Genomic DNA, 27590 nt, shown 5'->3' on the forward strand with positions numbered 1-27590 from the left:
AATAGTAATAGCAGAGACCATCATTTATTCTGGAATACCAATTTATGCTCATCTGTTTTATGGCTAGCTCTCATTTATTCATTCGTCTCTTCATCCCTTCCTTCCTTTATTCATTGCCTAATATAAGCCATGCACTGGATTAAGAGTTGACTAAGGCATAGCTTCCACTAAAGCAAGTCATTGATTTAAATTTGTATGTGAAACCATTATGGAATTAAGAATGATCTGATAGGCGCAACATAACAAAGGTTGGAAAATGTGGGAAGCAGTGGTAAGTCACCCCGCAAGGAGCTAAGGCACATGTTTTCTCTGCACTAAAATCACAGAACACAGCCAGAGCCTGGAGCAGACAGTTTCCTCAGCAGAGTCCTTCAACAGGACGGAGGAACCCAATGCTGAGCAACCTGAGAAAGTAGGCATCCACTACAAAGTGATCAGAGTTGAAATATAAAATGCCATTAGTCACTCTCTGCTGTTTCCCTGACAGAATATCCTACTTATTTTTAAAACAAGTTTTGTGCTTATGGCTTATTGCTTTATTATAATCCAGGGGAAGAAATCCATAATGCTACAAAAGCTTAAAACTGGATCATTAAACTCTCTTAAAGTGTGACAGCTTAGAGGAAGGTCAAGTATTTGGTTAAACAAGTCATAAGTCATCAGCCCCCAGCAGCACCACCAGTTGTGTGTCTCCCTCAAAAGAAACCCTAAATACTAATCTTTAGAGACAGGAAGCTCAGCCAGCAATCCTGGCAGAAACCGGTTTCTTTGACATAAATTCTAAAACTCATAAAGTATGAAAGAGAGCAGGAAAACTGTCTTTCAGGGAGTAACTGTTAAAAGCAGAATATGAAGGTTAGAAAATGTATCCATGAATTATTTTTACTTTATTTCCACCAGCATTAAATTATGTAACCATTTTTGGTGCTTTATTTTAAATGGAAGTTCTACACGTCTATAATAGCAAAACATATGTACATACATCTAAATATGTGCTAAAAGAATGGTTAAATAAATTATGATATATCCAGGCAATAGAAAATTAGGGTTTAAATATTTTTAGAAATACTGTAGGAAAATGCCCACGAAATAATAGACAGTTGATTCAATTGTGCAGGTCCATTTATACGTGAATTTTTTTCACTAAATGCAATACCTGCATTTTCATTTTACAGATCTTTAAGTAACTGTGGCATCTGGTCCCATCACTTCATGGGAAATAGATGGGAAAACAGTGGAAACAGCGTCAGACTTTATTTTTTGGGGCTCCAAAATCACTGCAGATGGTGACTGCAGCCATTAAATTTAAGACACTTACTCCTTGTAAGGAAAGTTATGACCAACCTAGACAGCATATTAAAAACCATGATTTTACTTTGCCAACGAAGGTCCATCTAGTCAAGGCTATGGTTTTTCCAATGGTCATGTATGGATGTGAGAGTTGGACTGTGAAAAAAGCTGAGCGCCGAAGAATTGATGCTTTTGAACTGTGGCGCTGGAGAACACTCTTGGGAGTCCCTTGGACTGCAAGGAGATCCAACCAGTCCATCCTAAAGGAGACGAGTCCTGGGTGTTCACTGGAAGGACTGATGCTGAGGCTGAAACTCCAATACTTTGGCTACCTCATACAAAGAGTTGACTCATTGGAAAAGACTCTGATGCTGGGAGGGATTGGGGGCAGGAGGAGAAGGGGACAACAGAGGATGAGATGGTTAGATGGCATCACCGACTCAATGGACATGGGTTTGGGTGGACTCCGGGAGTTGGTGATGGACAGGGAGGCCTGGCGTGCTGCAGTTCATGGGGTCACAAAGAGTCGGACACGACTGAGTGACTGAACTGAAACTGAACTGAACTGAAGTAACTGTGGGGAAAAGTTTGTGTTCGATTACAATATCAAAAGATTGAATCAAAAGAACTAAGGTCTGAATTCTGCTTCTATGCAAGCTGTTTCAACTTCCTGCCCTTAGGGCAGTCATTTATGGACTCTTCTGCTTTTGAGGCAGGGATAGCAGTATGTGCATCTTCACCTTGTGATGGGGGCTGCACCTCTAACTCCATGTTTTCAAGGGTCAACTTTAGATTGAAAAAAAGTAATATTTACAAACTACATATCATATGCAATCACATACACTCATAGAAAGACTAGAAGATAAAAAATTAATGGTTATTTCTAGGTAGTGGGATTACAGATAACTTTGTTTCATTCATCATCCTTCTCTGCATTTTCTATGACTTATCTACTGAGTATGCAGTACCTTAAAAATTTGATAAAGGTTTTTTTGTGTGTTTTAAGTACTTTATCTTATTCATAATTAGAAATACTTGGAACCAGGCTAATGTACAGTAATTCACAAATTATGGACTATCAAAATAATGGAATACCTTTTAAAACTTTCAAGTGTAGGATTTTTTTTTTAAGTTTGATGTTATTAGAAAAAAATTATTTTAGAGTCACAAACTTATAAGCATAAAATTTTATTTTTTATTTTTGCTTATTTTTTATTGAAGTATAATTAAAGTACAATATAAATTCCAGGTGTACGATATAGTGATTCACATTTTTTTGAGGTTATGCTCCATTTATAGTTACAATGAAAGGTTGGCTATATTCCCTATGTTGTACAAATACATCCTTGCAGTTTATTTTATACATAATAGTATGCACCTTTACCTCCTAGCCCTATACTGCCCCTTCCCCCTTGGAATATTATATATTCATTAAAAACAGACTACAGGAAAATATTTCAACATAGAAAAACATTAACAATATATTTATATATAAAAGTAGGCTCTATAATATGTACAAATGATTTTTCATTTTGTGTGTTTTCCTGTATTTCCCAAGCTTTCTACAATACATATGTATTACTTTTACTTACTTTAAAAATTTTTTTAAAGCCACATGTTTGATTCCTCTCTGCCTACCAACTTCCAAGTGATTTTGTTTGACTGTAGGGAAGTGGATTGGTTAGGGACAGCAGAATCTAAAGCCTATCCTCTTGTTTCCTTAAGTGTGTTTGATTAACTGTGACCACCCAGTTCTCAAAGAGGTTCTGTGGATGAAACCAGACCATGCTTATTACAGATCTCAATTTCAGGGAAGAATGGTGGGTTAACAGGGTTTTCAGTGATCTTCCTTACTGTGGGAGCAATCAGCCTCCATAAAGCTTGGTGGGTCTCAGAAAGGAGACACTCAGTTATGCAAGGCCATGTTAAGTTGAGAGGGGAAAGAAAAAAGGGTCAGAATCTTTTTTTTTCCATTAGATTTTGAGGCCAAATCCCCAAGGCTGGATAGTTCATATAAACATTTAGTATCACAGTAAACTGTGGAAAATTCTGAAAGAGATGGGAATACCAGACCACCTGACATGCCTCTTGAGAAATCTATATGCAGGTCAGGAATCAACAGTTGAGAACTGGACATGGAACAACAGACTAGTTCCAAATAGGAAAAGGAGTATGTCAAGGCTGTATATTGTCACCCTGCTTATTTAACTTATATGCAGAGTACATCATGAGAAACGCTGGGCTGGAGGAAGCACAAGCTGGAATCAAGATTGCTGGGAGAAATATCAATAACCTCAGATATGCAGATGACACCACCCTTATGGCAGAAAGTGAAAAGGAACTAAAAAGCCTCTTGATGAAAGTGAAAGTGGAGAGTGAAAAAGTTGGCTTAAAGCTCAACATTCAGAAAACGAACATCATGGCATCCGGTCCCATCACTTCATGGCAAATAGATGGGGAAACAGTGGAAACAGCATCAGACTTTATTTTTTTGGGCTCCCAAATCACTGCAGATGGTGACTGCAGCCATGAAATTAAAAGACGCTTACTCCTTGGAAGGAAAGTTATGACCAACCTAGACAGCATATTAAAAAGCAGAGACATAGCTTTGCCAACAAAGGTCCATCTAGTCAAGGCTATGGTTTTTCCAGTGGTCATGTATGGATGTGAGAGTTGGACTGTGAAAAAAGCTGAGCACCGAAGAATTGATGCTTTTGAACTGTGGCGCTGGAGAACACTCTTGCGAGTCCCTTGGACTGCCAGGAGATCCAACCAGTCCATTCTAAAGGAGATCAGTCCTAGGTGTTCATTGGAAGGACTGATGTTGAAGCTGGAACTCCAATACTTTGGCCACCTTATGCAAAGAGCTGACTCATTGGAAAAGACCCTGATGCTGGGAGGGATTGGGGGCAGGAGGAGAAGGGGACAACAGAGGATGAGATGACTGGATGGCATCACCGACTCTACGCACATGAGTTTGGGTGTACTCGGGAGTTGGTGATGGACAGGGAGGCCTGGCGTGCTGCGATTCATGGGGTCGCAAAGAGTCGGACACAACTGAGTGACTGAACTGAACTGAACTGAAGCATCAATACATGCCAGCCTGTGCTAGACAGCAAGATAAATACATGAGCAAGACACAGCACTGTCTGTCCTCAAGGAACCTAGGTCTCTCAGGGTAAGACAGACATGTAAATGGTTAATCTTGATGTACTGTGAGGCTGCTGTGATACAACGGGGCACTGAGAGCTGTGGAAATGCTGAGGAAGAGCATCTCAACCAGACTTGGGTGTTAGCTAAACAAAGAAGAGAAGTTAGATGAAAGAAAATTGTACTTCCAAATGAAAGGACAAAATACACCAGAGGCATAGAGACAATGGACTACAAATGACTTGAGGTGGTTGTTTTCCACTTAAAAGATAAGGGCAAGATGTTTATCTGTGTGATTTTTGGGGGGAATCAGTTGGGAGGTTGGGTTGGGGGGTGCAGATGGGATTCTTGGCAGTAGAAGAAAATGAGAATAGAGAAATCCAAAAAGACCAGCTTGTGAGGAGTTTTATGTACAAGACTAGGGAGTTTTCCTCTTTTCCTGAAAGCAGAGTTTTAAGAGGGATTTGATCAGTTTTGTTTTTTCAGAAGTGCACTTTAAAGACAGAGTGGACACTGAACTGAAAGGGGAAGTATGGAAGCAGATAAACTCAAAGGTTCTAAGAACCAGGTAGCTGGCAGCCCTCTAAAAAGAAGGTTCTAATAGTGAACGCTCTTTTAATCACTTAAAGAAATTACTGAATGCAATTAAAAAGCTTTGGCTCCAGGAGAACTGAAAACTGAGTTCTTATTAGGCAAAGGCTGGCCTGAAGATTGAACCTCCTACAGAATAAACATCTACTGTGTGAGTCTTAGGAGAGGAGGATAGCCCAGAACAACAGGCTTGTTTCCCCCACCTATTAGAGGGCTCCCCCTGAGCTATAACTTCATCTCTCCAAGCCCACTTTCCTTTGCCAAAGGACAATACTTTCTATTTATGCTTTCTATTTATCTAACAAGGTCATCATATAGAATGAATTAAGCAACTTAATACAAATTTAATTATAACCTTCTAATGCAAATAATACAGAGTGCCCATCAGAGTCCACAGACCACACCAAGCACTCAAAACCAGGTGGCTTCTATTGTGATTATTAGGTAGGAGATGGTTACCTGCTCTTTCAGGAGAAGGAGTGGTTCTAAGCCACATTTTGGATTATTTCAAATGCCTTTAAAATGCTGAGCACCACAAGTGTTAGGGGAAGCACACTGACTGAAACCGCTCACCCTGGCCAGGTACCACAGTTACCATTTGCATGAATTGTTTTACGACAGGAGGTCCTAGTAAAGAATATGGAACTAATAAGCCACCACCAACCAGAAGAGTTTGAGAAAGGTCAAAAGAAGACAGCACATGTCTGACCACCTCCCAGAATCCTTCTCATTGGCATCCATCTTGGCTGAGTGATAAGGGCTCCCCCAGGAAGGACTCTGAGTAAGAATGATTGGCCAAAGACAACCCAGAAACTAATGCCATCACCATGAAACCCAAGACTGAGAGTCACGTGGCAGAGCAGTTCTCCTGGGTTCCCTTACCTACTGCTCTCTGCCCAGGTGCCCTTTCCAATAGCATCTCTTGTTTTGCCAGCATGTGTGTCTCCTTGGACAATTGTTTTCCAAGTGTTAGACAAAAGCCCACTCTGGGGCCCTGGAAGGGGTCCCCTTTCCTGCAACACAAACATGGGTGTATTCTTTATAATTACTTTTAACATTTGTCATAAAAGGGGGAAGTAGGGTCAAAGAAATCTTATTAATACTTATGAACTTGAAATACTAATCAGCCGTGAAAAAGAATGTAATTTTGCCATTTGCAGCAACACGGATGGAGTTGGAGGGCATTATGCTAAAAGTGAAATAAGTCAGACACAGCAAGACAAATACTGTATGATATCACATATAAAATCTAAAAAATACAACAAACTAGTAAATATAACAAAAAAGAAATAGACTCATAGATATACAGAACAGTAAACATACCAGTGGGAAGAGGAAAGGGAGGGCAATAAACAGATAGGATATTAAGAGGCACAAACTATTAGGTATAAAATAAACTATAAGGACACATTATACAATATGGGGAATGTAACTATAAACAGAGTATAAATTTAAAATTCTGAATCACTATATTGTATACTTATAAATTATAATATTATACTACACTTCAATAAAAGTAAATAAATACACTATACCTCCCCTCAAAAGAGGGAAAAAATATTTATCCACTTGATACAAAAGATTTCATTTCAAAGACTGAATAAAAACAAAGAAAAAAGATAGGAATCATAAATGTGTTACTAGTATTGTTTGAATGATTTCTCAGTTAATGACTCTTTACAAGATAACACTGCAAATAATTACTTAGGCTTTCCTGACTGAAGGAATATTACATATTGTTCTTGACTAATTAAATAAGACTTAAGCCTAGAAGATTTATGTTATAATGATATAAAAGATAGCAACAGTAATAAGACTCTACAAGCTATCATTAAACAAACATATGGATGTTAACATTTTTACCTTTCACAAATGTTTGAACTTAACTTCTATTTTAAAATATAGCAGCTTCAGTTAATTCAAAGATCCATTCTCCATACTGAGCCATTCACAGGATGGGAATGAAAATATCTAGTCCCTAAGCTATGTCAGGCAGGAACCAAGCAGTTCAAGGGCATTATCTCTACTCCCCTTCTCTACTCCTTGCCAGAGCTACAAGACATGGGTATCGTCAGCTATAACTAACAGAAAGAGAAACGGAGGCTCAAAGGTGTTCAGTGACTTGCTCAAGATCACCAAGCTACTAAAGCTGCAGTCAAGATTTGACGTAAGGTCTTTTGGTTCCAGAACTCATGGTACTTTTTCTTTTTTATAAATCAATTTCAAATTATAAAAAGTGAAAGTGAAGTCGCTCAGTCCTGTCCAACTCTTTGCAACCCCGTGGACTGTAGCCCACCAGGCTCCTCCGTCCATGGGATTCTCCAGGCAAGAATACTGGAGTGGGTTGCCATTTCCTTCTCCAGTGGATCCTCCCAACCCAGGGACTGAACCCAGGTCTCCCGCATTGCAGGCAGATGCTTTAACCTCTGACCCACCAGGGAAGTCCATTTACACATAATGAAGCCCAACCATTCTATGTATACACGAAGAGGAGTTTTGATAACTATATACATCTGTGTAACCACCACCACAATCAGTATGTACAACATTTCCAGGACCCCTGTAGTATCACTGACTCAATGGACATGTATTTGAGCAAACTCTGGGAGCCAGTGGAGGACAGAGGAGACTGGCGTGCTGCAGTCCATGGGGTTGCAAAGAGTCTGATGGGACTTAGCGACTGAACCACCACCACCACCCCCCCAATTGATCCCCCTCATCCTTTGTAGAGTGTCTACCACACTATACTGAGATCATCTCTTTACCACCTGTTCTTCCCACCATTCAGTTCAGTTCAGTTGCTCAGTTGCGTCTGACTCTTTGCGACTCCACGGACTGCAGCGCGCCAGGCCTCCCTGTCCATCACCAACTCCTGGAGCTTACTCAAACTCATGTCCATTGAGTCGATAATGCCATCCAACCATCTCATCCTCTGTCATTCAAAATTTACTTTTTTTTAACCTCAAATTAAAATTATTTCACTTGGGTGTATAGTTCTATGAGTTTTGACAAACGTACACTGTGGTTTAACAGCCACAGACAATTAAGACAAAGAACACTTCTACCCCATATCACTCAATTTACTTATGCTGTGCTTTTGTAGTCAACAGTTCCCCCACTCCCAGCACCTGATCAGTTTCCAATTCCTATAATTTTGCCTTTTTCAGATATGTCAAATGAAATAACATAGTATGTAGTCACTGTCATAATCTATCAAGGCTTTTATTAAAACTTTTAAGCCACACTGTATATTTTAGCCTTTTCTTTATTTTTCCTAGAGGACTTTGCCATTTCCACACTTAGATTAAGACAAGTTTTAATAGTGACATATTCCCACAGTCATTCCAATGTCTCACAACACCAAGGCACTAGCTGTTGCTCTATCCCAGGTGAGGAAATGTTACAGGAATACCTTCAGTTCACTTAATGCATTAAAACAGTATACCATTTGCAAACTTCCTTGTTATGTTATTTAAGGCAGAGTTCGAGAGAACAGCAAGCAGAGAGAAGAAAATCTTCTTTAAGTGAACAATGTAAAGAAATAGAGGAAAACAACAGAATGAGAAAGACTAGAAATTTATTCAAGAATATTGGAGATATCAAGGGAACATTTTGTGCAAGGATGGGCTTGATAAAGGATAGAAACAGCAAGGACCTAACAGAAGCAGAAGAGATTAAGAAGAAGTGGCAAGATTACACAGAAGAACTATACAAGAAAAGTGATAATGACCTGGATAAATCATGATGGTGTGGTCACTCACCTACAGCCAGACATCCTGCAGTGTGAAGTCAAGTGGGCCTTAGGAAGCATTACTACAAAAAAAACTAGTGGAGGTGATGGAATTCTAGCTGAGCTATATCAAATCCTAAAAGATGATGCTGTTGAAATGCTGCACTCAACATGCCAGCAAATTTGGAAAACTCAGCAATAGCCACAAGATTGGAAAAGGCCAGTTTTCATTACAATCCCAGAGAAGTGTAATGTCAAAGAATATTCGAACTACTAATGATTGCATTCATTTCAGATGCTAGCAAGGTTATGCTCAAAATCCTTCAAGCTAGGTTTCAGTAGTACGTGAACTGAGAACTTCAATATGTATAAGCTGGGTTTCGAAAAGGCAGAAGAACCAGAGATCAAATTGCCAACATCTGCTGGATCACAGGAAACGCAAGGGAATTCCAGAAAAACATCTACTTCTGCTTCATTGATTATGCTAAAGGCTTTGTGTGGATCACAACAAACTGTGGAAAATTATTCAAGAGATGGGAATACCAGGCCACCTTACCTGTCTCTTGAGAAACCTGTATGCAGATCAGTTCAGTTCAGTCGCTGAGTCGTGTCCGACTCTTTGTGACTCCATGAACTGCAGCACGCCAGGCCTCCCTGTCCATCACCAACTCCCGGAGTCCACCCAAACCCATCTCCATCGAGTTGGTGATGCCATCCAACCATCTCATCCTCTGTTGTCCCCTTCTCCTCCTGCCCTCAATCTTTCCCAGCATCAGGGTCTTTTCCAATGAGTCAGTTAAATAAGCAGAGTGACAATATACAGCCTTGACGTACTGCTTTTCCTATTTGGAACCAGTCTGTTGTTCCATGTCCAGTTCTAACTCTTCCTTCCTGACCTGCATACAGGTTTCTCAAGAGGCAGGTCAGGTGGTCTGGTATTCCCATCTCTTTCAGAATTTTCCACAGTTTGTTGTGATCCACACAGTCAAAGATTTTGGCGTAGTCAATAAAGCAGAAGTTTTTCTGGATCTCTCTTGCTTTTTCGATGATCCAGCAGATGTTGGCAATTTGATCTCTGGTTCCTCTGCCTTTTCTAAAACCAGCTTGAAGTATGCAGGTCAAGAAGCAACAATTAGAACCGGACATGGAACAAGAGGCTGGTTCAAAATTGGGAAAGCAGTATGACAATGCTGTATACTGTCACCTTGCTAATTTACCTTATATGCAGAGTACATCAATGTGAAATGCCAGGCTGGATGAATCACAAGCTGGAATGAAGACTGGCAGGAGAAATATCAATAACCTCAGATATGCAGGTGATACCAACCTAATGGCAGAAATTGAAGAGGAACTAAAGAGCCTCTTGATGAGGGTGAAAGAAGAAAGTGAAAAAGCTGGCTTAAAACCCAACATTCAAAAAAGCTAACATCATGGCATACAGTCGAATCACTTCATGGCAAATAGATGGGGAAAAGGTGGAAACAGTGACAAACTTTATTTTGTTGGGCTCCAAAATCACTGTGGATGGAGACTGCAGCCATGAAATTAAAAGATACTTGTTCCTTGGGAGGAAAGCTATGACCAACTTAGACAAGAGTATTAAAAAGCAGAGACACCACTCTGCCGACAAAGGTCCCTATAGGCAAAGCTATGGTTTTTCCAGTAGTCATGAATGGATGTGAGAGTTGGACTATAAGGAAGGCTGAGTGCTTAAGAACTGATGCTTTTCAATTGTGGTGCTGGAGAGAACTCTTGAGATTCCCTTGGACTGCAAGGAGATCATACCAATCAATCCTAAAGGAAATCAACCCTTAATATTCATTGGAATGACTGATGCTAAAGCTGAAGCTGCAATACTTTGGCCACCTGATGTGAAGAGCCAACTCATGGAAAAGACCCTAGTGCTGGGAAAGACTGAAGGCAAAAGAAGGGGGTGGCAGAGGATGAGATGGTTAGGTAGCATCACCAACTCAACAGACACTTAGAGCAAACTCAGGGAGATAGTGAAGGACAGGGAAGCCTGGTGTGCTGCAGTCTGTGGGGGTCACTAAGAATCAGACGTGATTTAGTGACTGAACAAAACAGGTGTTATTTAATACCAATAAATTACCTAAGATACATCTTACATGTGAATGAAAGAAACCATCTGTCTACACTGGGGTCGTAGGATATCCTATCTCCGTATTGCCTTGCTTTCTTCTAGCTATGAGGCCAGCCCAGAGGTCTGACCATAACACTATGGGTAGTGCCAAGGGTTTGCTCCAAAACCAGAAAAAGCAGAACCCAAGCTCCCTGTCACCTGCCCAACCAGATGAGTCAAAGGTGGTGTGAGAGCAGCCAGTTGCTCTAAACTGTTCAACCTTTTCATTTTATAGCAGAAGAAAGGGAAGTTCAGAGAATGGAAGAGACTCACTTAGAGCCATGCATTTTTCAGAATCAAAAGGGTATCTCAACAAACCCAGAATGTTGTCCCCAGTGAATGGATTAGCAATCCCTCAGTATTATTCTCGCCTTTCTTTTTCTGCTATATTTCCTACCAACTAGGATGCAAAAGAACATGGCTTCTCTTGTGTGAGAGAATGTAGAGTAGTTGCTGTCTTCAATATCTAGAATTGTCCTGAAACATCAAAATTTCAGTTGGATTCTACAGGAAATTCCCACAGTCTCTTACTAACCAGGATGTGAAATAATGTTTGTTTAGCTCCAAATTTGAGGATCTTTCTGTCTCCTGCACATTTTGATATCTGTTCTGACAACAATCTGGCTTTAGTATTCTATGGCTCATTTAGACATCAAAGATGTATTGACTGTGAGGCCCTTTGCTGCGTCCTGGGCTAGCAAGTGAATAAGATGCAGTTTCTAGTTTTAAGAAGCTCAGTGTCCAGAGGGGGAACCAGACACATAAATCAACAAGGGTAATTACTGAGATAACTAAATTGAGAAAAGTGTGCACAGTCACCAATTATCTCTCACATGAGCTTGCACACACACATACACTCATGGGGCAGATGACCAGCTCCATCATATGTGGCAGAATTTCTTTGAATCTTAACAGGGCTTAATTCTAGAATTAAGTAGAAATGGTCATATTAGAAGAACCTTTATTTACAGAGGACGATTGAACAAAGGCTACTGGAGCTCAGGATCCAATCGTGATCCCCAAAAAGGGCTTCTTGATTTTTATGAACAATTTTCTTCTTTCTTTTACTCTTAATACAGAAAAACTGGCATCTTTGTCTGGGTCCAGAATATAAAATCAGGAAATAAAATGGCAAGTCTTACAACTGCGAACTTCAATCAGCTCATTACAAACCAAAGGGACATATTTGAATGCATGTTGCTACATTCATTTACCTATTCTGCCAAGCCATTCAATTACATGATTTCAGATTTTGTATAAAAAATACAGCCATGTTTCTTTCAAAAGCTGGTATTTGGAGAAAGGTGATTAGAACAGCATGCTATGATACATTAATACAGTGGTTTCATTTAATGGACAATGGCAGTTGCTCAAATGCTCCCGGTACTTTAAATTATTACACTTAGAATTCATGACTACAACGTGTCTCGACTTTTTTCTTTACTGCTGCACAATACACTCCATTGCCACTGTGAATGCAAACAAAACACATTATCAGAAGAGTTTTATTAGCATTTATAATCTTAATGAAAGTCATTTCTAAAGGTGGGGGGCAAGTATAGCGGGTTGTGAACACTAAGAAGGATAAAGTGCCATAACTGAGGAAAAGTGGAAAAACAGGAGAAAAAACCTAAAGCAGAAGAAAAATCTTAAACAAAATTTAACATCTCCTTGGAGAGAGAGGACACAAAAGAGATGGAGTTTATTCTAACCAGAAGCAGCTGTTGCTGTTCGAATTAGGAAGCATTCCTAATGAATCAGCAGTTCTTATAATAAATACACTCCCCTTTGAAATGTGAGGATTCCGCTATGAGAATTTCTTTTGATATATTTTTTACATGAACTCATTAGACAGAGAAGAGGCAAGGATTGAGTATGTTCCTTTCTAAATTATGACAGAGATCTTATCCATATCAAGTCTTCCCAAGGTTAGTTAGGTGGGGCACAGGAAAACAAAAAATAAAAAACACAAAGCTAAAATGATTTTTACAGATCAGTATCCTTTGCAACTCACTTCAAGCAAACTTTGTAAGATGCTATGTTAACAGTGACATCTTACAAAATACCTGCTACTACTCTAACAAGATCCAGTTAAGTTTAAAATGAAATCAGAGCTATATAAACAATGAAAAAGGCATGTCTTTTGCATTCATTAAAAGGAATCCCCAAATTCCACCATGGTGAAGAGCTGCTTGCAGACTATATCCTGTTCCCCAGATATCCCTCTTGCCATTTTAAGAAGAAAAAAAGGAAAAAAAAAAATGCATATTTATAAATATGCACACAGGCATATTTATTTCATCTCCACCTAGGTTCCATATTACTTTTTCTTTTCTTGCATTTAAAACTGCCATTTTAACAAAGGTTTCTCCAAGTAAAAATCACTGTGCTCCTATTAACAAAGACCGAAAATTTAAAGGGACATCTTCCCATTAGCAGAGGTAAGAGAAACTGGATGGGCATTATTCTACCTATCAGTTTTCTTCAACTTTTAATCTATCAGTCCTTCTCCTCTTCTTCTATGGTGGGGTTCCAGGATTCTTGGACCCTTAGTACTCAATTCAAACACCAGGAACCCCAGAAAGAGTTGTAGAGTGACATAAGGAATAACAGAGAGACTGTAAAGCTGTCTCATCTTTCTCCCTTAACACCAATGATACTTAAGTCTTAAACTTGGAAATGAAAATGAAAGGATATCCTAAACATAAACATCATCTTTAAGCTGCTTAAAAACAACCCTTTACACAAACTAAGACATGACTTCCTATCTCACTTAGGTCACTTGTGCTCTCAACAACAGGGTAAGGGAACACAAGGATGATAGGCAGACCTGCAGAAAACAGAAGCCAAGGACCAAGATGCTTTAACTCTCCCATTACCATGTCATACAGAAAAGGCCGAACAGTGTACCCTCCGAGGTAAGGAAACTTGCACCATGTGAGTAGGAGTGGTAGACTACTTTGATTCTATAAAATCAAAGCCCTAATACAGGTGAATCCAGGGAACACACTAAGGAGTCTTGAGGAAAGATCCCTTTGTTTAAAGGTCTGTGTGTGTGTGTGTGTGTGTGTGTGTGTGTGTGTTCTACATTCTGAGTAATTAGAATAGTGGGGCTCAAAAAGGCTCAGGAAATGAGTCTGAGATCAGTTGATAAATGTTAAACGTGTCCTTCTCTCAGCTGAAGAAAACAAGGAAGACAGAAAGGGATTGAGTGACTTGACCAATGTTACCTAATTTTGTTTTAAAGTGGGACTAAATGTCCTAGGGGATAGACTACTAAAAATTAGTGCTCCTTTGTTTTCCAAAACAAGTAGCCAGCAAATATTTCCACAGAATTCCCCTGCAAATCTGTATTCCAAGAGGAACGCCTGTCCTGGCCTGGTGCGTATGTGGCCCAGGCCTTCATCAACCGAAAAAGACGGCTCTGCAGTTGTACATTGTTTCACCCCATGCGCTACACTGGACAAGCACACCAGCTTTGGAAGTATTTTATTGGATGAGAATGGACAAAATACATGAAGGACTGGCAGGGGAAAAGAAGTTTGATATCTAAAATGTAGACAATGATTTCTACACAATGATATGTGCTTCAGAGCTGCTTATGACAGCAAAAAAATGCAAAGAGCTTGCAAACAGCTTAAAAATTAGCAGGTGGTGGTCCAGTGGTAAGAATGTGCCTTGCAATGCAAGGGACACAGCTTCAGTGCCTGGTGCAGGAAGATCCCATGTGCCACAGAGCAACTAAGCCCCTGTGCCACAACTACTGAAGCCTGTGCGCTCTTAAGAGTCTGTGCTCTGCAACAATAAAAGCTACCACACCGATAAGCCTGTGCACCTCAATGAAAAGTAGCCCCCACTCAAAGCAACTAGAGAAAGCCCACATGCAGCAACAAAGACCCATCTCAGTCAAAAAATTAAATAAACAAATAAATCTTAAAAAAAAATTAGCAGCATGTTTTTCTTAAGGGCTGGAATAAAAGCTATTTAATTATAAACCCAAGCTTCCCACTCTAGCGATAGGTGACCTACTGAAAACTCATGTTTTCCTTTTCTTTAAAATGGAAAGAGCTCTTGCAAGGATTCAACAGTATAATTCATGTGACATGCTTAGCACAGTTTCCATGTGGAAAGTAATTAATAAGTGGCAGCAACTATTACTATTATAAATTTCAACAGTAAAGATCATTAGATTAAGTATGAATCTCCTATGTGATTTAGTATTATGTGGCCATTAAAATGTCTTTCAGAGAGAAAAGTTTAACATTACAGAACTATATAAAATGAATGTCAAATAGAAACTGTATATGATCTCAAACATGTAAATTTAAAAATATGTGGGGGAAGGGGCAAGGTGGGGATAGGAGATTAAGAGGTGAAAACTACTATGTTTAAAATAAATAATACACAAGGATGTATTACACAACACAGGAATATAATAGCCAATATCTTTTAATAAATTTAAATTATAATCTGTAAAATACTAAATCACTGTGTTCTACAAATATAACTCAACTATACATTAATTAAAATTTATTAGTAGCCATATTAAAGAAAGTGAGAAAATTAATATGTGCATATGTATTATATGCATATTATATATTTTTTAAATAAAATACTAAAAGAAAATGCACCACAATTTTTACTTTTGGATGGTGGAATTAGAGATATTTTCTTCTTTATTGAAAAACATATATTCATTCAAGTGTTCCAACAACAGTGTTCCATCAACACTTTTTCTTGATAGACCATCCTCTCCCCACTCCCTTTAATCATCTTGGCACCTTTATTTAAAAAATAATTAACTGATTCTCTATTCTTTTCCACTGACCTATATGCCTATTCTTGTGTCAATACCACAATGTATACTACTGATTACTATAGCTTTACAACAAGAATTGAAATCAGATAATGTATTTCTTCCAACTTTATTCTTCTTTTTTCAAACTCTGTTTGGCTAAGCCCTTTGCCATATGAATTTCCATACAAATTTTAGAATCTAGCTCGTCGAGTTCTATTTAAAAAGCCTAGTGGTATCGCACTGACCCTACAGGGAGATCAACTTGGGGGAACTGACATCTGTACCAGTAAAGGTCCTCCAAAGAAACAGAATCAATAGGACATATATAAATAAAGAGATTTATTTTAAGGAATTGGTACAAGCAAGTCAAAAATATGTATGGCAGGTCAGCAGACTAGAAACTCAGGCAGGATTTCTCTTACAACTGTGAGGCGGAATTCCCTCTTTTTTTGGGAAACCTGTTGTTTTGCTCTTAAAGCCTTCAACTGATTGGATGAAGCCCACCCACATTATGGAGGGTTTCTTCCTTTATTTAAAGTTAACTGATTATAAATGTTAATCACAGCATCATCTAGACCAGTGTTAGACCAAACAACTGGGCATCAGAGCTTAGCCAAATTACGCATCACAACATCCTGACAAGAGTGAGTCTTTGAATCCAAGAGCGTGCTTTCTCTCTTTACTTATTTAGTTCTTCTTTTAACATATCTCAGCAATGTTTTATACTTTTTGGGGTCAGGTCATGCAAATATATTGTTGAGTTTACCCATAAGTACTTCATATTTTCATATTACAAAAGCAATGTTTTAATGATTGCAGTTTATAATATTAATATCAATTTCCTTAACTCACATCATACACAAAATCACCAGAAATGGGTCAAGGACCTAAATATGAGATAAATCTATAACGTGTCTAGAAGAAAATATAGGAGAAAATCTTTGTGCTCTTGTATTATGCAAAGACTTCATAAGATACAAAAACCATGAACCATAAAAGAAAAAAATCAATAAACTGGATTTTGAAATTAAAACCTTATGGTACGTGAAAGATACTTTTAAGAAAATGAAAAGCCAAGCCACAGACTGAAGAAATATTTGCAAGGCACATTATCTAATAAGAGACTTATAGTCAGAACATATTAAAAAAAACAAAACCTTATGATTACTAGCTCAGTAATCATAAGACAAAGAACCCATTCTTAAAAATGATCAATAGGTTTGAAAAGATGCTTTACACAAGATGATGTGCAATATCTTCTAGTATATAAGTACATGAAAAGACTTTCAACACTATAAATCATCAGATCAGATCAGTCACTCAGTCGTGTCCAACTCTTTGCGACCCCATGGACTGTGGCCCACCAGGCTCCTCTGTCCACAGTATTCTCAAGGCAAGAATACTGGAATGGGTATCCATTCCCTTCTCCAGGGGATCTTCTTGGCCCAGGGGTCGAACCTGGGTCTTCTGCACTGCAGGTGGATTCTTTACCATCTGAGCCACCAAGGAAGAACAAGAAACTTCTGAGTGAAACAAAAAACTCTATATATCTTGACTACAGTAGTGGTTACACATCTGTATATATTTGTCAAACTTTCATACCAATTTTAAGTGAGAGAGAGAATGTGTATGTGTGTTTACATTTTTTAGATCTTCCTTATTGGCATATGGAGATATTTTGAGAAACTCTCCCAATCAATACAATTAAAATGATATAGTTACACACACACATAAACACACACAATCTTTAAACGTAATGCTAACCTGGCAAAAAGCATAGGCTCCAGAGAGCAAAAAATGAAATGGAAACTCAAACTCAGAATGGAAAATTAGCATCAAAGTTGGCTTTTACCCTGAAGCTCTTTGCCAAACGATGGGCTCTTTCAGCTCCCAAATAATAGAGATAGAAGGCAGAAATGAAAGGAGATAAAGCCTAGAAACCTCTAAAGATACTACAACTTAAAGCTTGAAGACTACATCTCTAGTAGAACGATAAAAAGAATTGAAAACATTCTGCCAGTAGAGAATTTTCCATTCTTGATGTTCTCACAGGGTGGAAGGCAAACATCTCTACTGATACTGACAATTTCTAACTAAAAGTGTGTTCTCACATAGATCTGCAATTCAAAATTTTACCTACAAATCTGGATAAAATGATCAACGGATAATATAGAGAGCACCACAATCATTAGGACTCCTGGCTAACAGCCAGAAAAGAGTGGGTGACATTACTCATAACATGGTTTAAATAGACAAAAAGAAAAAAAATATGAAAAAGATAAGCAACATGAAAGAGAGTGAAAAAGTTAAACACATCCTAATCAGATTTCCAGAAGGATATAATAAAAACAATGGAGAAGAAACAGTAGTCAGAGAAGTAATGGCTGAGAACATTCCAGAATTGCTATTCCAGAATTTTGCTGATCCACAAATCCCAAGCAAGGTAAGTGAAATCCATGTCAGAGACAAAGCACTATGAAAATGCAGAACTCCAAATAAAACAGCATGAGAGAAGAAGTGATTTCATGTAAGAACAACTATTAGACTTAACTCATTTGGGGCAAGTAAATACACAAGTAAAAGCAAATTAGAAACACCAAAGGACCTCCTTAAACTAATAAAGAATTAATACATAAGATCTTATTAGAGAAATATTAAAATACTTTAAAATCGGGAATAATAAAAGGGTATTCACTATCTGTCTCTACACAACACTGTACTGCAGACACAGGGCACCACAACCAAAGAAGAAAATAAAAGGTATAAATAACTGAAAGAAGACAAGACCAAACACTCACTTATAAGTTAAATACTTTTCTATCAGAAACCCAAAAGAAATTAAAATTAGCAGAATTAATTAAGGAGCTGGGCAAAAAAAATCAATATTCAAAAATCATTTTAGTTTCTAAAGAATAGAAAAACAGAAAATGCAAAAACAAAATGCAAAAGGTATTTGCCATTTACAAAAGATATTTTAAAAGTTCTCAGGGGGAAATTGATCCAAAGACATGCAGGATCATTATGGAAGAAAAATATTTAGAGGGAGGGCATACCACACAGCTTGTAGGATCTTAGTTCACCAACCAGGGATTGAACCCCATGGTAGTGAAAGCACCAAGTCCTAACTACTGGACCACCAGGGAATTCCCAAGAAACTTTTTTTTTTTTTTTAAACAACTGATTATCGATTTATTAAAAAGGTTGATTTAGGCATCGGCAATGGTGACTTCCACCTCGACTCCCGGCTCAATACTGATGGAAGTGATCTGCTTGACAATTTCAGAAGGACTGTGCAGGTCAATGAGTCGCTTGTGGATCCTCATTTGGAATCGATCCCAAGTCTTAGAACCTTCACCACAAGGAGTTTTCCTCGTAGTTATTCTCAGAGTCTTGGTAGGCATCCGAACTGGTCCTTTCACTTTGAGATTCTTTTCCTTCGCTCCTCTGATCAAGTCAGCCCACACCTTCTCCAGAGACTTCACGTTGGGGCTGGTGAGGGTGATCCTAATCCGGTGAATGGCCACCTCTGGCTCCACTGGAGTCTTGCCGGTGTCTTTAAAGGCCATGGCTGCGGTGTGGCTTCCTGACCGACTTGTTCCTCGGCGAGAGCGAACAGCGATGAGTCAGGAGCAGGAGCGGGCGGCACAAAAGTCCGCAGCAGCCGAGACCGCGTCTTCCTCAAAGAGCCCAAGAAACTTTTAAATGTTACTGCTAAGTCATTTCAGTTGTGTCCGACTCTGTGAGACCCCATAGACGGCAGCCCACCAGGCTCCCCCATCCCTGGGATTCTCCAGGCAAGAACACTGGAGTGGGTTGCCATTTCCTTCGCCAATGCATGAAAGTGAAAAGTGAAAGTGAAGTCGCTCAGTCGTGTCCGACCCTCAGCTACCCCATGGACTGCAGCCTACCAGGCTCCTCCATCCATGGGATTTTCCAGGCAAGAGTACTGGAGTGGGGTGCCACTGCCTTCTCCATAAATGTTACTAAATGATATTAAAATAAGACCTAAAGAGTCTTATGTTGAAAAATTGGGTAGGAAGACTCAATTAACAGAGATGTCAATTCACCCTAGACTTTTCTATGTATTCAGTGAAAAGTCCAATCAAAATATCACCATGGCTTTTATGAAATTTGATGAGTTTAAAATTTACATGAAAAGGAAGGACCAAGCAAAGCAGGATATTTTTGAGAAAAGTAAGGAAACTTTCCTGACAGGTATTAAGACTATCATAATCAACACAGCAACCGATTAGCACAAGGATAGACAAATTAGCTAACAGAACAAAATGAAAAGCCAAAAATAAGACCATGCATATAGGAAAATGACAGGGTTGGCACTGTAAATTCCTAGGGGAAAGACTAGATACTCAAGATGTTATAAGGGCAATTGAACATCCAAATTGGGGGGTGAGGGGAATGGATCCCAATTGTATAGTAGCCATAAAAAGCTTTTCCAGGTGGATTAAAGCTTTAAATGTGAAAGACAGAAATGTCAAACTTTTGGAAGAGAAATAACTCTGATAACAACTTAGAACAAAGACCTTATAAAAGTACATATCTTAGTATCTCTCATGAACACAGACTCAAAAATTCTAAACCAAATATTAGCCAACCAAGACCAGTAATATACTAACAAGAATGAAATATATTATTAAATGGATTGGTAGAATATTTTAAAACTCTAATTTACCATTTCAAAAGAATAAAGAAGAGAGATGTTTATAGCAATATATGCAGAATAAACAACAAAACTCAACATCTATTCAAAATAAAAACTCTCAGAAAACTAGGAATATAAGGAAACCTCAATTTAAGGGCAGCTCTAAAAAAATCTACAGCTCAAACTTTATGGTAAAACACTGTTCTCCCTTAAGCACTGAGAACAAGACAAAGATAATCGCTCCTCAGTTCAGCTCAGTTGCTCAGTCTGTTTGACTCTGCGACCCCATGGACTGCAGCACGCCAGGCTTCCTTGTCCATCACCAACTCCCCGGAGCTTGCTCAGACTCATGTCCATCGAGTCAGTGATGCCATCCAGCCATCTCATCCTTTGTCAGCCCCTTCTTCTCCCATCTTCAATCTTTCCCAGCATCAGGGTCTTTTCCAATGAGTCAGTTCTTCACATTTGGTGGCCAAAGAGTTTCAGCTTCAGCATCAGTCCTTCCAATGAATATTCACGACTGATTTCCTTTAGGATTGACTAGCTTGATCTCCTTGAAGTCCAAGGGACTCTCAAGAGTCTTCTTCAACACCACAGTTCAAAAGCATCAATTCTTCAGTGCTCAGCTTTCATAGTCCAACTCTCACATCCATACATGATGACTGGAAAAAACATGGCTTTGACTACACAGACCTTTGTTGGCAAAGTAATATCTCTGCTTTTTAATATGCTAGGTTGGCTATAGCTTTCCTTCCAAGGAGCAAGCATCTTTTAATTTCATGCCTGCAGTCACCATCTGCAGTGATTTTGGAGCCCAAGAAAAGAAAGTCTGCCACTGTTTGCATTGTTTCCCCATCTATTTGCCATGAAGTGATGGGACTGAATGCCATGATCTTATTTTTTTTGAGTGCTGAGTTTTAAGCCAGCTTTTTCACTCTGCTCTTTCACTTACATCAAGAGGTTCTTTGGTTCCTCTTTGATTTCTGCCATAAGGGTGGTGTCATCTGCATATCTGAGGTTATTGATATTTCTTCTGGCTATTTTGATTCCAGCTTGTGCTTCATCCAACCCAGCATTTCACATGATGTACTCTGCATATAAGTTAAATAAGCAAGGTGACAATATACAGCTTTGACGTACTCCTTTCCCAATTTGGAACCAGTCTGTTGTTCCATGACCGGTTCTAACTGTTGCTTCTTTATCTGTATTCAGATTTCTCAGGATGCAGGGAAGGTGGTCTGGTATTCCCATCTCTTGAAGAATTTTCCCAGTTTGTTGTGACCCACACAGTGTAAGGCTTTGGTGTAATCAATAAAGCAGAAGTAGATGTTTTTCTGGAATTTTCTTGCTTTTCCTACAATCCAATGGACGTTGGTAATTTGAGCTCTGGTTCCTCTGCCTTTTCTAAATCCAGCTTGAACATCTGGAAGTTCACGGTTCACGTATTGTTGAAGCCTGGCTTGGAGAATTTTGAGCATTACTTTGCTAGCATGCGAGACGAGTGCAATTGTGCAGTAGTCTGAACATTCTTTGGCATTGTCCCTCTTTGGGATTGGCACTGATTATTCTTTGCTCACTTCTGAATTTGACCTCAGAGAGCCAGCAGCCTCTTACTGTCCTCCCCCTTCTTCCAGGTACTTTCCCATATCCAGTTAAGTTTTCTGCAAAGGCTTGCCTTCCACTAGCATCAAAGATTACTATGTCCTTGGTACATGACCACGGACATGTACCTCAACAATAGCTACTGTCCTCCCACCATCTCTGTAGGAGCCAATTCTGGCAGATATAATGTATACCATCTACCTTGTGAACTGTATTTCTGATGGTACCTATTAAACTGTGTTAGTTGCTCAGTCATGTTCAACTTTTTGTGACCCCATGGACTGTAGCCCTGTAGCCTGCCAGGCTTCTCTGTTCATGGGATTCTCCAGCAAGAACACTGGAGTGGGTAGCCACTCCCTTCTCCAGGGGATCTTCCTGACTCAGGGATCCTACTCAGGTCTCCTGCACTGCAGGCAGATTCTTTACCATCTGAGCCACCAGGGAAGCCCAAGTACCTACTAAAGTTGCTCCTAAAACTTGGCCATACTCATTAAGAGGTGGAAAATGCATGGCAAATTTTCCACCTAAAATCTCTAAGGAATCTGAAACCAAGGTTTCCTCAGGCCAAATGATCTAAAATTCAAGGGAATATGGCGAGAGAGGTATTCGAAAGGAAAAATTAACATTTGTTCAGCAACTACTCTGTGCCAGACATTTACCTATACATGCTATCTAATCCTTGCCACAACTCAATGGATAAAGAATTACCAGCACAGATAAAGAATCCAACACTCAGAAAGGTGTAGTAACTTTCTAAAAGTAGACAGCAATTGGTAGACAACGTTTTGAACTCAGGTCTTTCTGATTTCAAAGTCCAAACTCCTTACCTAGCTATATAAATAATACTCAGATTTGTACATTTATTTTTGCTAAAAGCAATAATCTGAAATTATAAAAATGAGGAAAAGGTAACTACTGAGCAATATGATGTAAGATATTGCTCTGTTTTGTTTTTTATACCACTAAGCAGACTGCGTAACAAGGCACCATGTATTAAGAGTTTTAACTGGCCTTTTGTTTGATTATAGGCAACAAGCAACTGGGAAATCACTCTCAGAGTCTGAATGGCCAATTCTGAAGGCTGAGTCCAACAAAACTATTACTCTAGGGTATCCCTTCTGACTATTCACCAGCAAGGAAAGAAAACCCAAGTGCAGTTTAATTGTCAAGTCATGTAAAGGTGATTTATCTAAAGAAAATTAGGTTTGCACTTTTAAGAAATTCCGATGTTTAAAATTTGTTAGGGACCTCACATTCCCTTAAATATTAACTAAAAAGTCTTGAAAGAGACCATTTCAATTTCTCTCTCCCATCTACCTTGGATGAGTAACAGGTATTTAAGAATGTTTATACAAAAAGAAATAAATATATATCAGTGTTTACATATGAATTCAATAGCTTTTCTCTTCAAACTTCACTGCTACTATGAAATACCATCAAAAACCAGAAACATCATTGGTACGTGGGACAGAAGCAGTCATCCAACACCCTGGCCTTTCAGGTATTTAAGTGACCTGTCATCTTTCTGATGACTTTCTTTATTGCACTTCAGCTATCTCTTCCCTTGGTCTCCTCTTGACCTTCCCAGTGCCAAATTAAGACTCCCCAGTTCTAAACTACTCTAAACCCACTTTCCTATCCTTGGTGTTTGCTCACTTTACAACTCCTACATACTTGTTCTGAACCCTCATACTAATAGTCTCTTCATTCTCTCCCTTTATCAGACCTGATATTCTTCACTCATGCCTTTACCAGAAGGTCCATCGTATCAAGACCCTAATGGCCCACATCTCTTATCCTTTCATCACCTTTGCGTGGAAATCTTTTATCCCTGAATGAATCTAACTATTTACTTTCTCTGTGCCTGCACTGAAGCTGATGTGCACAACTGGGGAAAAATTCCTCACCAATGTTATCCCTCTAAAAATTCTACCTGTATAAAAAGTCTACAGCATCAATTAAGCCTTCAATATCACCCAGCCATTGTTTTCTCACTAGTCAGCCTAGGCAACTATTTTAAATCTTCTCTAACATCCACTCAAACATCTACTCTCCATACACTCTCCTTTTTATTCTCAATATCTTATCTCACCATTCATTTCATCAAGACAATAGAAACTAACAAACAAGAATTGCCTCAACTTTCCAGCAACATTCATTTATTCTCTATGTATGAAACACCACTGGATATCTGGGGTCTGGAACCAGATCACCTACATTCTTATTCTAGTTTTATCCTTTGGATAAGTCACTTAACTTCTTTGTGCTTTGGTTTATTCATTTCTCAATTGGAGATCTGAGTAGTACCAGCTTTGCAGGGTAGTTGTGAGAGTTAACAAGAAGCATATTTGGAGCATTTAGAATGGTGCCTGGCACAAAGTAAGCATGCCAAAAATTTTAGCCACTACCCACCACCATCATATGGGCTTGCCTGATAGCTCAGTTGCTACAGAATCTGCCTGCAATGCAGGAGGCCTCGACTCCTGGGTCGGGAAGATCCACTGGAGAAGGGATAGGCTACCTACTCCAGTATTCTTGGGTTTCCCTTGTGGCTCAGCGTGGGCTTCCCTGGTGGTTTAGAGGTTAAAGCGTCTACCAGCAATGCGGGAGACCTGGGTTTGATCCCTGGGTTGGGAAGATCCTCTGGAGAAGGAAATGGCAACCCACTCCAGTATTCTTGCCTGGAGAATCCCACGGACGGAGGAGCTTGGTGCGCTACAGTCCATGGGGTCGCAAAGAGTCGGACACGACTGAGCGACTTCACTTTCACTTTCACTTTGTGGCTCAGCTGGTAAAGAATCTGCCTGCAATGCCTGAGACCTGGGTTCGATCCCTGGGTTGGGAAGATCCCCTGGAGAAGGGAAAGGTTACCCACTCCAGTATTCTGGCCTGGGGAATTTCATGGACTATATAGTCCATAGGGTTGCAAAGAGCTGGACGCAACCAAGTGACTTTCACTTTCACCACCATCATGACAACTACATGGGCCAGGCACCAGATGTATACAAATCTATATGCAATCTTTCCTCCTCCCCTTCTGGTATAACATAAGAGAAGTCTGTGCCTCCTCCAAGGCCAATACCTCCTCTCTTTCTTTCACCTGGGTTTAGAATAGGATAAAACAGAAATAAATACAGCCTAATGTGAGAAGACCCGGAAGGCAAACATAACTAGCTCAAGGTCATAAGGCTATTAAAATGTAGAGCTGGGTTAAGAAATCAAGTCAGCCTCTATAACTACATCATTCTGCCTTCTACATTTCCTTCAGATTTGACAGAAAGTTCTCCCTAAATACTTCAGCTCCTGTTACAGAAGTAAAGCTCAGGTTTGACAAATGAGAATTTCCCCCAAAGTAAATACAGACTTTTAAAGGCCTGAAACTACAAACATGCATAAAACACTCTAAATTACGGAAGAAGGAGTACCGAATTCTGAAGGTGGTCAGAAAAGGCTTCACAGTCTACAGGATGCCAACAGGAATACTGTGAACAGAAGTATGCAGAAAATCCCTGGCTGAGAGTTAACAAGGGGCAGGGAAAGCCTTGACAGTGAGAAAAAGTTAGAGCTGCTACCAGCAGGAAATCTCCTGGACATGACAAAATCTGTTTAATAAAAAAGGAGAACATATTAAAACTATTTGGCATGTGGGCCCAAATCAAACGGTACAGCATGAAAGTCTGGAGATCACCTGAGGACTAAAAGCAGCGGCCCTTCAAGTAGGGAGTTAGAGTTCCAACAGCTGTCAAGGAATCCTGATCCTTCAAATACTATTAAAGAGGTAATATAAAAGAACTTTAAGGAGTAACTGTGGAGGTGGCAGATAAGAGATTTCACTATGTTCAGAACACCTGGAATCACTTAAGAGACATCTGTTATCATCTGGGAATCAGAGATTAGAGTGCAAGACCACTGGTTTAGGTCAATTCAGAATAGCATTTCCATTTCTCTGCCCAACTGTTCATACAGGTAGGGCTACGGGACTTTGAGCTTTTCATCACAGCTTTACATGGATTCCTTATCATGGCACTTAAAACTATATAGTTCTCCTACAAATCAGGATAAATACAATAGATAAATTATAAAATTAAGACAGTGAGAATATTAAAAAAGTTAGACTATCCTAAATATCACAATATGCCAGGAATTCTTATATACAGTATATTTAATTCTCATGAGAGTATAATTATATATTTGACTGATTAATAGAATTATCATCTCTAACCTGATGTTTAGAAGTAAACTACCTTGCTCAGGGACATACAGTTCGTACTGAGATTCAACTCTCTATCTGATTTTGCCACTATACCTTTTCATATAGGGAGAGCAGGGTGAAAAAAATCACAAAATGATGTCCCTTCACAAAACTAGACCAATGGCTTACAGACAAAAGTCATCTAAAAACACTGGAATTTACAAGTTACTTAAAAAACAATGTGCTTAATTAGAAGCATTTTTGCCCAGCAGGCATGTTAGAAATGATCAAATAACGCAGACAAAGCAGTGGCATTTTCTGCTGGAGAATGTACAGCTGGCTGGATCAGCCTGGGTGGTGAGAAACCCTCACCCTCAGCACTGCTTTGGAATGCTCCCGGAAGTCATTCTGGTGGGCTGGGACTGGTGTTCTTTTCCATGCAATGCTTTGGTCACAGACATCAACCCCAGTAGTTGGGGAGGTTGAGAAAGCATGCAGGTAGCTCCCTCCAGGCCACCTTGTTAACTACCAGGTCGGAGGGACAAAAGCCCTCAGAGTCAGCACTGTCATCACACGTGCTAAGTCGCTTCAGTAGTGCCCGACTCTTTGCAACCCCATGGACTGTAGCACGCCAGGCTCCTCGTCCATGGGGTTCTCCAGGCAAGAATACTGGAATGGATTGCCATGCCCTCCTGCAGGGGATCTTCCTGACCCAGGGATCGAAAGCTGCGTTTCCTATGTCTCCTGCATTGGCAAATGGCTTCTTTACCACCAGTGTCACCTGGGAAGGCCCAGAACGATCGTCACAGAATGCCGTACTGCTCTGACATGAGAAAAGTAGCATAACTTTACATACTTCCATAAGCCTGTGCATTACTGTAACTATAAAACAATGGAGAAATTGCAGAGAACAAATAAATTGAAAATGGATTCCATTCTAGGCTCTCTCTTCATAATTGGAGTCCCCAGGTTGGTTGCCAGGAACAAACATTTCTCAGTAACAGATTTCACTAACTTCTTAGAAATTATTTTTTCACCAACTTCCAATATGTGTTTCCTATACAAGTTAACTGCTCCGGATTAGCAAGAAAAATGAGAATACATTGTTGCAAAAAGTTAACCCTGAGGCTTAGAGACCCTGGGATGGCAGGGTATCAGGTTCTGAAACTCACTCATGAACAAAAGAGGTGTTCAATACATCCATGGTTAGTGGGTGAGGAGAATTCTTCACCAAACTACCTAGGGTTGGTGTTCAGCGGTTAACCAGCATTTCCCTGGATTTGAACTCTGCTGATTCTACCCCAAGGTACCCAGATTTTAGGATCATCAACTGTAGGACTGGAGCTCAGGGAAATTTACGCTCCAAAATTAGATTTTAAAGCCACAACAATTGCCCCTTAAGGGCCTAACTTGTGCTGCCCTGGACCACTCTAGGGA

The 27590-nt window shown here is 39.5% G+C and overlaps 1 protein-coding gene and 1 pseudogene across 6 annotated transcripts in view; both read right to left on the bottom strand.

Moving 5' to 3' along the window:
• Positions 1 to 27590, bottom strand: part of DENND1A (DENN domain containing 1A) — a 531115-nt gene that overhangs the window by 287324 nt on the left and 216201 nt on the right. The window lies entirely within an intron of this gene.
• On the bottom strand, positions 18872 to 19280 carry LOC113901627 (annotated as a pseudogene).

This window comes from Bos indicus x Bos taurus, chromosome 11 (assembly GCF_003369695.1).
Source record: "Bos indicus x Bos taurus breed Angus x Brahman F1 hybrid chromosome 11, Bos_hybrid_MaternalHap_v2.0, whole genome shotgun sequence".
In the NCBI taxonomy this organism is placed as follows: Eukaryota; Metazoa; Chordata; class Mammalia; order Artiodactyla; family Bovidae; genus Bos; species Bos indicus x Bos taurus.